Consider the following 12,871-nt stretch of genomic DNA (forward strand, 5'->3'; position numbering starts at 1 on the left):
CATCCTTGTGCACCGTTCCACTAGGGCTCTGGTTTCATGTGAACCTGTTGTTCTGGGGGAAAAAAGGGTCCTGTTGAGATGGGAATGCCATTGTACTGAAGCACTGTGCCTGTGTGACTCGGGACACTGGCAACAGCAGGACAGTCCTGACTTGTGTGTTCTCGCTGAGCCAAGGACTGTTCTGGGGGTTTTCTATGCACTTCTCATTTCATCCTCATCCTCAAGAGCATCAAGAGGTCATCCCTAGACCAGTAGGGTCTCCACAGTTCAGTGAGATCACACAATTAATTGCAGGTGGGTCACCCTGCTGGAGTGAGGCAGAGCCAGGTCCAAATGCAGACTTGCTACTACTATTTGGAGTCCTTTGCCTGCTTCTAGATAGCCTTCTCTATGAGGATGCAACATGATTCCGTGGGGGACACTTCCAGGCAGGACAAGTGAGTTAACTCTGGAAGTCGTCACCTGTCTGCGGTTACATGGCTATCACAATGAGGAGGCCCAGCAATTCCCCAGAGTCCACTGCCTCATATCGTTGGCAGGGATTAAAAATACCACCAAGCCCATGGGGCTGCTATGAGGTGTAGATGAATAAATCCCCTTAAATAGCACAGTATCTGTCGAATAGTAAGTATTTAATAAAAGCCATTCTCTTACTTTACTTAGGACTGGAAAGCTCTTGTGCCAATGCCAGTTAGCAAAAATGAATGAACTGTACAGAATATATATATATATATATATGGAATCAGTATATCAAAGAAATATCTGCACTTGCATGCTTATTAGAGCCCTATTTACAAGATATGAATGTGATACGCTGAGTAGAATATTAGCTAGCCATGAAATAAAATTCTACTGTTTCTTGTATCTTCGAGGTTTGGATATTAAATAGAGTATGTCAGGGACCGAAGGACAAATGGTGAAACTCTGCATGCTTTCACTTAAATGTTGTCACATTAACTTTTCTGGGGGGAAATGTGAAAAAGTAGGACACCTGTGACAGATCAAAGTAACGATTGCAACCAACTCCAACTTAGTGAACCAATGAGTTTACTGGTTCATTTATAACAGGAACACAAGTGATGGGTGACTGACAGGAGCTTGGGTGATTCCAAAACAGCTTCATCACTCAAAGGTCCTACCTTATCGTGAGTGGCGGCCTCAGGGAAGCTGTACCAGGGAGTCCTGCCTTCAGTTAACCTTCCACTTCAAACACACATATATGTATGTATATATACATGCCTACATATGTGTATATGTACACACACAGAAACTCCCAAGATCATGTGACAATTTGGGGGTAGGGCAGGGCAGGGCAGCGGGGAGTTATGACTAGAATTCCAGGCTAAGGTCCTAAGGCACACCCCGCCCCCCCTGTTTTTACTAGGACATGTTAACAGTCCCCTTACTGTTACCGCAGACCTAGTTGTCACTGTATTGTTATGTGCCATGGCCACGACTAGAGAGAGGGTCAAAGTTATTTTTCCTACAAGATGGTCATGGGATGGTCGTGTTTTGGCTGGTGGAAAAACTGATACTATGACGTATGCAGAGGTTAAGAAGATGATCGTCCAGGAGCACAGAGGCCAGTTGTTCCCAGGGCCTGGGGAAGACACGAGGGAGGACCAGCTGTAGAGAGATGTTTGAGAACAGGTGCAGGGGTGCAGCAGGACAGCAGGGACAGCTTTCAGTTTTCTAGCAGCAGGCTAGGATAACCATGGACGACAACAGTCGATTGAAAAAAAAATAGAGAGGGTTTTAAATGTCCTCATTCCAAAAAAAAGTGTCTGAGGTGATGGATATGCACACTGTACCCCACAAATAGTACAGTTGTTACATGTGAATAAAACATACTTAAAAGTCTTGGGAAAGGGCTGGCAAGAAGACTCAGTGGGTAACTGTGCTTGCCTTGGAAGCTTGACTGGGTTTGCCCCTCAGAGCCCATAGAGAACAGATTCCCAAGTTTGTTTTCTGTGCTCACCTGTCTCTCTCTCTGTCTCTCTGTCTCTCTCTTTCTCTCTCAATATCAAGATGATGATAAAACAAAACCCTGAGTGAACCAGACAGCAGAGTTACCTCGTCTAAGAAGGGAACTGATGTTGATGGAGATGTGGACCTGGTGTTGTAGATTTTTCCAAATCTCCTTTTCAGGAATCTCATCCAAGATTTCACTATTTTTTCTTAATACAGAGGCAATTTATTAACAGAAATTGACCGTGGACCCTCTTCCCACAGATTCTGTCAGAGAATGGTGGCATTCTACAGGAAACAGAAGCTCTGAAGGCTGAGTGGGCCCCAGGTTCAGGGGTCTTGGTCTAGACTTTGAGACGCAGGGCAACGCTAGCCAGCCACGGTAGGGTTCATCGCTGGCAGCCTTCACCCTCATCCCAACAGTCGCTGGGCGGATGGTTTCTTTGGTAGAAATACCAGAGCCATGGGAAAGTTACTACCACCCAAGGATGCAGAGACATGGCAGACACCAAACCCATTTCCTTCCAGTAGCTTGTAAAGGTGGATTTGTTTTCCCGTCTTTTCCTTCTCTTTTCGAGTTGTCTGTTGTTTCATGACGCCGTTCCCAGAAATCAGAGCAAAGCTTTACCAGTTTGGAAAATGGCTAGGCCCTGTCTCAAAGTTGGAAAAAAATCTGGGGACGTAGCTCAGGGGTGGGACAGTTGCTTCGCATCTGCAGGGATCAGTTCAATTCCCGTTTAAAAAAAAAAAAAGGTACAGATCGCAGTCATTTTCTTCCCCCTCCTCCAAAACCTGCACTGCTTTTAGGGAGTCAGTCAGATCTGGCGTCGTAAGGCTGTCCTCAGCATCGGTCTCTGCATCTCTCTGCTTGCCAAGTGGCGATCCATCCCATTTTCTCCAGGTCCCAAGTCCTGTACGTGCCCGGCTCCCATTTTAAGGACCGGTCTGCCAAACTCACAGCGGTGTGTGTGTGTGTGTGTGTGTGTGTGTGTGTGTGTGTGTGTGTGTGTGTGTAGAGAGAGAGAGAGAGAGACAGACAGAGAGAGACAGAGAGAGAGACAGAAAGACAGAGAATGAGAGACACACAGAGAGAGACAGAGAATGAGAGAGACAGAGAGACAGAGAGAGAGAGAGAGAGAGAGAGAGAGAGAGAGAGAGAGAGAGAGAGAGAGAGAGAGAGAGAGAGAGAGAGAGAGAGAGAGAGAGAGAGAGAGAGAGAGACCCTATCCCAGGGCGCGCTAAACCAAGGAGTGACTCTGCAGGGGCGGAATTTTGGGCGTCGGAAGCGTGTGGCGGCGGGGTCCCCTGGAGGACGGTGTCACCAGCAGGTGGCGCGCTAGCCGCAAGTCCCGCGCCGTTCCCGAGCCGAAACTTGAACAAGACGTTAGTGCGGGTGTTGGAGACAGCGGTTCCCGGAGCCACGCTGTTGGCTCCCGCGGGAAAGTGGCAAGAGAAAGGAGCGGACACCCTGACGGGTGTGACTCTACGACTTGGACACCGTGAGCTTCCTTCGGAAAGGCTTCGCCTGTGGGTGAGTACCCTTCAGCGGTCGGGAAGCCGATTCCCTTGCTTGTCAGGCGTTGGCCTTGGTTTGCACCGCGTGGCATTTTGGCTCTCGAGGACCGTCGTTTCTGGACGGAGGCTGCGGGGACAGAAGCGGGGTACGCACGAAAGCCCGGGAAAGCGGGCGCGCTGGAACCCGCGCTCACTGGAGGACGTGCGCGCGTCCCCGCCGCCAGATGGCGCTGCGCGGCTTGCTCCGGGCCGGCCGCCAGTCACTCCGGGTTCCCGCCGCGGCGGCGGCCGCTCTAGCCGGCCGGCCCTGCTCTGTGGTTCCGGGCGGAAGTGAGGCGCAGAGCGGAACGGCCTCTGGTGACATTTTCTTGGGGCGGCGCGGACGACTGAAGGGAATTGGTGTTGGAGGCTGCGGAGGCGGCGAGCTTTACTCTGCCTCCCCCCTCCCGTGCCGGGGCTCCCGCCGCGCTCCTCGGCTCGCTGCTGGGAGTTGTCTGAGGAGAAGGGGGCGGCGGGGCCGCCGCGGCCCGAGTCTGCGGCCCGTCAGCGTCGCCCGCGGTGGGCGCGTGCCCCGTCGGGGCGCGCGGGGCCGCCTAGGAGGCACGGCCGGCGGAGCGCAGGTGAGGCACGGAGGAGGGGCGCGGGGGTAGCGGCCTCGGCTGCGGGGCGAGCCGCGGGGCAGGGGCTCTGCGTCCCGGGGAGACGCTTGCCTGCGAGGCTGAGGGCGAACGGGCCGGGCTGAGGGCTCCGCGGCGTCCGAGCGTGGGGTCACGACGGCGGAGGCGCGGCCCGGACCCCTCCGCTCGCCCCGCCGCGGGTGACCCTCGCGTCCTCTATCCGCCCAAGTGCCCTCCCCAGGCCGCTGGCACCGAGGGGATCGGCGGGCTGGAGGGACCGCAGCCCTCAGGCCGCAGAGTTGTGTTGGAGCAACTTTCCGGAGCCCGGCCCGGGCGAGCAGCTGAGGCACCCGGGGCTGGCGGGGACACCTGCCCGAGCCTAGGAGAGCCCCCCTCCGGCGGTGGCCTTGGAGGAGAGAGAAAGGGCTTCCTGGGCTCGGTACCGGCCTCTCGCCGCTTCCTCGACTGTCGGTCCACAGAGAGTGCCTGGGTCTCCGACATTGACCTGCGACTTGGTCAACTTGAGTTGAAGGCCAGCGCAGATGTAATCTGACGACCCCCGGATGAAGGACTGTCACCTCCCCCGGTTTCTCAGAGTATCTCCCCCCAGTATAGTTCCTCACCGTGTATCTTAAAGCACTTATTTTTGTAGTATATTGTTTTTTGTTTGTTTTTTATGGAGCAGCCCCCTGTCAGATTGGTATGCCATTCATTCTCACCTTTAAATTACCCCGTCTTTCTCACAAAATAGAGGCTCACAGGTTGAAGGAAAGAGCCCATGCAGCCCTTCCAGATCCTTCACCGACTGCTTGGGCAGTTTGTGCTTGCAGTTCTGCGTTTGCGCGTTTGATTGTGAGCCTTTGCATCCTTTTGGTTGAAAGTCCCAGTGATGATGCTTGGTAAAGTTAGGTCACTTGATTATGAATGCATCCGACCGGTTGCTTAGGTTCGCACTGTGTAGTGTTGTTAGGTGCGTGCTCACGGTTTGAATCACTCTCTTTACCCTCTTGGCGTATCTTAAGGGTGGAGGCTATTAACTTTGTAATGTAGTTTTGCTGATTCCGGCGATATGGATTTCTCTTGTGATCAGAGCCTTGCCTTTTGGTTTAACTAGCAGTTTAGGTGATGTGTATCTTCTGCTATCTTTTTTTTTTCTTTTTTGGAGGACCATATTAATATGCTACTACAATGTTAAGTAGAGTGCGTTGTCCATAGTAGATTGTTGATAACTAATTACTAATTAAATTTGAATTTAGGAAGCCAAGATGAACTTGACTTCAGTGACCTACATGCTACTTTAAAAAAAGAATTTGACTGAAATTTTAATCCATTTCTCTTACATGAGAAAGAAAAGTACTTTTAACATACAAATTGACTTTCTTTTTTATTTTTTTTAAAGATTTACTTATTTATTATGTATACAGTGTTCTGCCTGCATGTATTCCTGCAGGTCAGAAGAGGGCACCAGATCTCATTACAGATGGTTGTGGGTTACTATATGGTTGCTGGGAATCGAACTCAGGACCTCTGCAAGAGCAGCAAGTGTTCTTAACCTCTGAGCCATTGACTTTCTTTAGAGTGCTTCTCAGTAATGCTTGTCTTTTGGTTTGTTTAGATTTTGTGTAGCTCTGAGTGTTCTGGAACTAGCTTTGTATACTCGGTTGACCCTGAACTCAGAGATCTGTCTGCCTCTGCCTCCCAAGTGTTGGGATTAAAAGCAAGTGCCACCACGACTGGCTGTGTAATGTTTACTAATTTAAGCCCTACTTAGTAAAGATAAGTTTAACTTTGACTTTCAAATATAATGCAGTTCTGCTGGAGCTCTGGGTTCAGTGTATAGCCTTTAAAGACTTTGCTCATAATATTTGTCTTGGCATTGACACTTATGAATTTCTTTATATTCACATTTCTGGTATTAGTATTTTAAATCCCTTTCCTGAGCCCAGGTGTGATGGCTTATGCTTGTAATCCAAACTGAGGCAAGAATATTGCTTTGAGTTCAAGGCCAACATGGGAGACATAGTGAGATTCAGGACTACCTAGGTTAGACGTGGGACTGAACTTCAAAAATAAATCTGTTTACTACATAACTAATAATTCCTGTGAACTTGTGTAGTTACTCATTACTCAAGAAGTTGTTTTGCTAGAGTCCTTATTCTTGCAGTTTTACTCCAACATGTGCATGAGTAGACAGGAGGGATATATAGTTTGGGTGTTTTTCTCCTTTTTAAAACTTGGATATAGTGGCAACCCAAACCTTAATTTGGTGACTTTAATAATAATTATCTTAGACTTTCACTTTCTTGCATGTAACTAGGTGTATGCTTGAAACTCTGCCAAAGGCTAAAAATAAATGGTTAGTGTATTCTCTTGAAGCATTCTGATTTTAGTGTTTTCATTTTGTTTTTTTTTTTTTTTGGGACAAGATTTCTTTATATAGTTGTGGCTGGTCTGAAATTCACTATGTAGACAGCAGACTGGCTTCTAATTCAGATCTGGATCTACCTGCCTCTGCCTCTGACCATACCAGTGATTTTAATATATTACTTTAAGAAAGATTTGAGGTCCAAATTTTTCTTTGTTAACTATAATTATGTAGGCAAAATGAAATAGACATAATAGACATAACAACATGAATAAAATGGTGATACCTACAAGAGATATGGAGAAAGAAGACAAAATATTCATGTGGGACTCTGTGTGTGTGTGTGTGTCTGCCTGTCTTGGAGTCTACTATGTATTATGTAACTCACAGAGATCCCACCTGCTTCTGCCTCACCAGTGCTGGGATTATAGTTACATACTACCACACCCTGGCCTGATGTGGCACCTCTTTATCCTTAGCCCTAAGCTATTGATGGTTAATGCTTGCCAGCAGATCCATAGAGCCATGATGAAGCATGCTCAAGAAACTTCAACTTTTGTACTTAAGGTTTGAGGTGAGTTTCCAGACAAGCAAGCACTCCCTGAAAGGGACCAGCCTAAGTGAAATCATGATTATCAAATTCTGAGTTGCTCAGTGCTGCCAGAGCCTTGAGCTTTTAGAGGGGTGGCTGTAGTAGATAGAGACAGGGCCAAGTTGTGAGGATTTCTTCGTTTGCTGATGTGTTGTGATTTTTTTTTTTAAGATGGCTCTTCTTGCCTCAGTTGGAATGAAAATTCAACTAAAGACAGAGTTGGACTGGAATTTGTGATCCCCTACTTATCGTCCAGAGTGTGGGAATTACTGGTGGGGTTTCTTTAGTTTATTTTTTCTTTCCATTTATTTGTGTGTGCCAGGTTGCACATGTGGAGAGCAGGGGCATCTTGCAGCAGTTGGTTGTCTTACCCTGTTGGTTGGTTCCAGGGATGAAATTCTTCAGGTTTGGTACCAAGTTCCTTTACCCAGTGAGCCATCTTACTAGCCTAGAGAGTCTTTGGTTTTGTTTATTTTTAGTTTCCCACCCCCCAGTGCTGGGGCTTGAACCCAGGATTTTGTATATGCTAGGAAAGCACTCTGTCACAGAGCTCTCACAGCCCTGCTCTTATTAAACTACGTCATCCTTGATCATCTGGCTAAAGACATTAGTTTTGTTTGTTTGTTCCTTTTCAAGACACAGCTTTTCTGTGTAGCTTTGGAGCCTGTCCTGGAACTGGCCCTCTAGAGGTCAGGCTGGCTTTGAACTCACAGAGATCCACTCTGCTTCTTGAGTGTTGGGACCAAAGGCATGCAGGACTAAAGGTGTGTGCCACCACCATCCAGCAGAAATTGGATACTACTATTTTTTTATTTAAAAACATTTTTAGCTATTTACTTGTGTGTGTGTGTGTGTGTGTGTGTGTGTGTTTGTGCACATGTGTGTGAGCCTGCCTGCCAAGTGTGGAAGTAAGAGAACAACTTGTAGGAATCCATTCTCTCCTTCTACCATGTGGGTTCCTGGATCATACTCAGGTTGTCAGGTTTGGTTGCTGTATTAGTCACTGTTCTATTGCTGTGAAGAGGCATCATGACGAAGGCAGTTTACAGAAGAAAGCAGCATTTAAATGTAGACTTGCTTACAGTTTCAGAGGGTGAGTCCATGTTCATCGTAGTGGACATCAAGGTGGAAGGCAGGCGGGTGGGCTCTGGAGCAGTGGCTATGAGCTTCAGTCCTGATTCACAAGCAGGAGACAGAGAGGGGACTGGGTAGATTGAGAATGGACCTGATCTGGGCTTTTGAGACTTCAAAGCCCACTCCCAGTGACACACCTCCTCCACAAGGCCAAAGGCCCTAATCCTTCCTCAAACAGTTCTACCAACTAGGGACCAAGCAAGCATTCAGATACCAGAACCTCTGGGGTCAAACAGTTCTACCAACTAGGGACCAAGCAAGCATTCAGATACCAGAACCTCTGGGGTCGTTCCCATTCAGACTGCCACAAGGGCAAAGTGCCTCTGCTGAGCCGCTTACTGGCCCTTGTAGTTATTTTTCTTCTGTTGCTTTAATTTGACAAATGCCATGAAACTTGATAAAAATTTTTGTTAGTCTTTGTCTTTTAAATATACCTACTTTCTTTATTCTTTGAGAACTCTTGTTACTGAACTTAAGGGAAAGAAACAGTACTTCTTGTGTGGGTAGCATGTCTCAGAAGAGTGGGATTGATGTTCAGTCAGTTTTCACACTCAGCCTACAGGACCTTGTGGTAAAAGGAAGGAGCAGGACGAGCTAAGAAAGTATCTTCTTCTTTTCAGTGTTTCTGTACTGATAGGACACACACACACACACACACACATACACACACACACACATACATATATACACATATATGTACAGACTTACCAAAAAGTAGTAACAGCAGCTGGCAGTTCCTAATGTGATTTTAAAATACGTTAGCCTATATGACAAATTTGGTCAGTTATGTTTGGGGATTTCTGCATTTGACTTGTTCTTGTAAATTTAACTATTCTTTTTCATATCTTTACTTAAAATAAGGAATTTGTCATTAATCAATAGATAAATATTGTAAATTCATAAAGCATGAACTTGGATTTATTTACACATTTACCTGAAAAAATTTCATAGTTAGATGAAGATTAATTAAAAGTAAGCCTTATTAGCAAATCCTACTTGGTGTGAATGTGGGTGAATTTTACAAAGTGGTTAAATTAAAACCCCATTTACTAAGTGCTAGAGTGCCAGGTGGGGATGGGTACATAGATAAAAGAAATAGTTTCTAGCTAAGGAAATGATTCCAGTGAACCAGATTATTCCTGAGTCTCCTTCCTGCCGTAGAATGTGAGCGAGAGGAAGTATGCCATAAGGGAAAGAAAATACTCACAATTGTAGGTCAAAGCTGGTCTTTTCCTTTGTAAGCAAGTTTTCAATAAGGTGTTTGGAAAGCAGCATTTTTCTTAAATGGCTCTCTAAACTTAAAAATAAAGTGACTGGATACCTTTAAAAAATGTCTTTTAAATGTACTTGCCAGTTCTTTTGCAAAATGTATTCTCATCCACCTGAATTCAGATTAGTTTGGTGGTTATTCAAAGAGCATCAATGATAAACCTGTTAATATTTTTGGAGTAGTTTTTTTTTTTTTTTTTTTTTGGAGGGGATTTCAAGACAGGGTTTCTCTGTATAACAGCCCTGAATGTCCTGGAATTGACTTTCTAGACCAGGCTGGCCTTGAACTCACAGAGATCCTCCTGCCTCTGCCTTCCAAGTTCTGGAAATAAAGGCATGGACTACCATGCCTGGCTGCTATATTTAAAATTTTAAAAATGATTTTATTGTTATTGTTTTTATGTATATGTTTGTTTATTTGTGTAAATATATGCCACCAGTTTGTGTTTGCTCTAGAACCAGAAGAAAGAGTATTGGATCTCCTGGAGCTGGAATTATGGGCAGTTGTAAACTGCCTTTAGTGGGTGCTGGGAACTGAGCTTAGGTCCTCTGGAAGAGCAGGAAGTGCTCTTAACTACTGAACCATTTTCCAACACCTAGAACAGCTGTCTCCTCGCTCCTTCCCTCTCCCCTTCTCCTCTTGTCTTGTTTGTCTCTTCTTCTCTTTTTCTCCCTTTCCCCCTTTCTTTTTAGTGCTTCCAGTTTTTATTTATGAATGGCTAGTATACATCTCTTGAAAATCAAATATCTTTGTATGCCTTTTTTTTCCTTTATTAAATTTGTTGTCCTTTGGTTTTCCGACAGTTTTCTCAGATATTATCTTCTTGTCTTAGAGCAGGTATTTTTTAAAATTTATTTTTATTTTATGTTTATTGGTGTTTTGCCTGCATATGTGTCTGTGTCAGATGTTGGAGTTACAGACAGTTGTGAGCTTCTGTGTGGGTGCTGGGAATTGAACTCTTATCCTCTGGAAGAGCAGTCAGTGCTCTTAACCGCTCCTAGAGAAGCTATTCCTAAGAATGTGTTTAAACTGGAATTGTGTTTTGCTAGTCTAGAAATTAAGTTTTTACTTGCATGGTGATATTAGAGAACTAAGATCACCGGCATCAGAATTTTTTATAAATGGAGTTGTCACGTTTTTTAGAAATAACTTTTAAAAGATGTTTAGAGTCAGTGTTTTGTTAGCTGCCTTATAACTAGACAAAGGAATTGGGGATAGGGAAGTTGGGTGTGGAATATAAATTCTAGGAGAACAAGGTTGTTTTTCTTTCTTTTTTAAGAACAAAACCCTTATCTAGTTGATTTTAAACAGTGTCTTTCCTGTCTGCTTTAGTTTTACCCTAGCATAGAAGCATATACTTTTGCCAAGTATTGTGGTGCACACCTGTAATCCCATTACTTAGAAGGCAGAAGATTGTGAGTTCAAGGTCACCCTCAGCTGCTAGGTGAGTTTGAGCCAGCTTGGTTTGTGAGACCCTGCTCCCCCTAACAAAACAAAAGAGGGGCTGTGAGGTACTCCTCAGATGAAGGCCCCAGTCATGAACCCTGACTATGTGAGTTTTATTCCAGGGGCTCACATGGTGAAAGGAGAGAACTGACTCCTGCAAGTCGTCCTCTGACTGCCTGTGGGCACGCAGATACTTGCAGATACTGTGGTGCTCAAACCTGCACATACACCAGAGAAAATGAAAAGTATTTATTGAGAAAGCTTGATGTTACTTTGTGTTATTTTCAGACAGGATCTCACTTGTACCCCAAGCTGGCCTTGAACTCCAGCAGTCTTCTGCCTTAGATTACTAGATCTGGGATTACTGGAATGAATTACCATGCCCATCTGATAAAAAGGTTGAAGAAAATTTTATTTATTTATTTATTTGTGTGTGTGTGTGTGATGTCTAACATAACTCAGGATGAACTCAAACTAACTACATAGCTGAAGCTAGTCTTGAATTTATGATCTTCCGATCTCTGCTCCCAAGTGCTGTGGTTTATACACCTGCACCACCACTCCTAGGTAAGAGGCATATAGGGTTTTATTTTTTTCTGAGGCAAGATCTCACTATGTAGCCTTTGCTGACCTGGAACTTGCTATGCAGCCTTCCTAGTGCTTAGATTAAAGGTGTCTGCCACCATGCCTTTATCTTTTGCTTTTTAAAAGATTTTTTATTACCTTTAAAAAATGTATGTGTGCATGAATGTAAAATGTGTGTGTAAGTGCAGTTGCTTGAGGTCAGAAGAGGTTGTTGGGTGCCCAGAACTTGAGTTGGAGGGGGTTGTGAGCTTCCTGCTGGGTGTTGGGAGCTGAACTTTTAACGACCTTGCCATCTTCAGGATGGAGAAACATATTCTTATACTAATATTTAATCCCCAAGTGTTGTTTTTCCCTGTGCAATCCACACAACAACTTGCTATGAGCCTGAGGGTGTGTATAGTGGATAGATTTTTAGCAGCATTTTTTTTTCTAATTTTTCTTAGGGACCTGAGGTCCCAGCATATGTGGTTATGTGGTGACCCATCTTTTTGAATCATATTCTGGAAAAGCTGGAAAATGACAAAAGCAAAAATCTTGGAGAAATTTGAAATTAGTATCTTAACTTAGACACTGTGGAGTGGGTACTTTAGGAGTTCTCCCATTAGCTGCAGGGCTTTTGCAGTTGATAACTTCCTTGGCCTCCGACCTGTGCTGGTTTATTCACTGTCCTGGTGTAGGGCCATGTACATGCTAGCAGTGTAGTATCTGCAGTATGAAGTGATTGGAGCAGCTATTATCACTCTTGGCCTATTTATAGGGCTTGTATCAGTGGAGAAAAGGTTGGCTGGCAGACATGCAAAGCTGCCTTCATGCTTGCAGTCTGGCAGTTTATATTTCCATGCTTGTTAGGCCAGACCCAGCATGTTACTGATAACTCCATTCAGCTTTATTAATTTTAGTGTTCCTTTTATGTGCTCCAACCATTTGGCACTCATTACCCATAAGGAAAGAAAAACCAAGCAATGAAGGATAATAAGTTTAAAAATTCCTAGTGTCATGGGGGAGCATTCAGGGTTCTTCATTATTTCATAAATGTGTTGTTATTTAGATCAAGAGCCAACTGCAGTCTTTGTATTTTTAGTAATCTCTAGTTCCTCTCTTTTTCTTTATGCATCATTTATGAAGAAACTGAAATTTTCCCATAGTTTGAACTTGTTAGTTCTATTCCTGGAGGGGTGGCAAGCATGTTCTGGCCTTGCATGTTTTTCTAATTGATGTCTTCTGTTTAGAGAATTGATCTGGTTCAGTTTCTGTGATGTATAGTGTTTCTTTGTCTGTTTTTCTTTTTTCTTGGATGGCAAGGAGACTTTATAGTTAATGTTGAGTGCTTGCCTCAGGAGGCATGTATTTTATTTTGTTGTGATGTTAGCAGCTGTTGA

The 12,871-nt window shown here is 44.8% G+C and overlaps 1 protein-coding gene across 4 annotated transcripts in view; it reads left to right on the forward strand.

The window, feature by feature from the left end:
• The first annotated feature begins 3,322 nt into the window (after positions 1-3,322).
• CUNH18orf25 (chromosome unknown C18orf25 homolog) overlaps positions 3,323-12,871 on the forward strand; it is a 69,451-nt gene continuing 59,902 nt past the window's right edge. For 2 of the 4 annotated variants that reach the window (XM_005076468.4, XM_013118045.3), the window contains exon 1: positions 4,020-4,103. The gene's annotated coding sequence lies outside the window, so the exon portion shown is untranslated. Of the gene's footprint in view, positions 3,500-4,019; positions 4,104-5,201; positions 5,223-12,871 lie in introns of those variants that run through there. The other 2 variants (XM_013118044.3, XM_040741563.1) reach the window with 2 other exon arrangements.

This window comes from Mesocricetus auratus, unplaced genomic scaffold (assembly GCF_017639785.1).
Source record: "Mesocricetus auratus isolate SY011 unplaced genomic scaffold, BCM_Maur_2.0 Super-Scaffold_6730, whole genome shotgun sequence".
Lineage (NCBI taxonomy): Eukaryota > Metazoa > Chordata > Mammalia > Rodentia > Cricetidae > Mesocricetus > Mesocricetus auratus.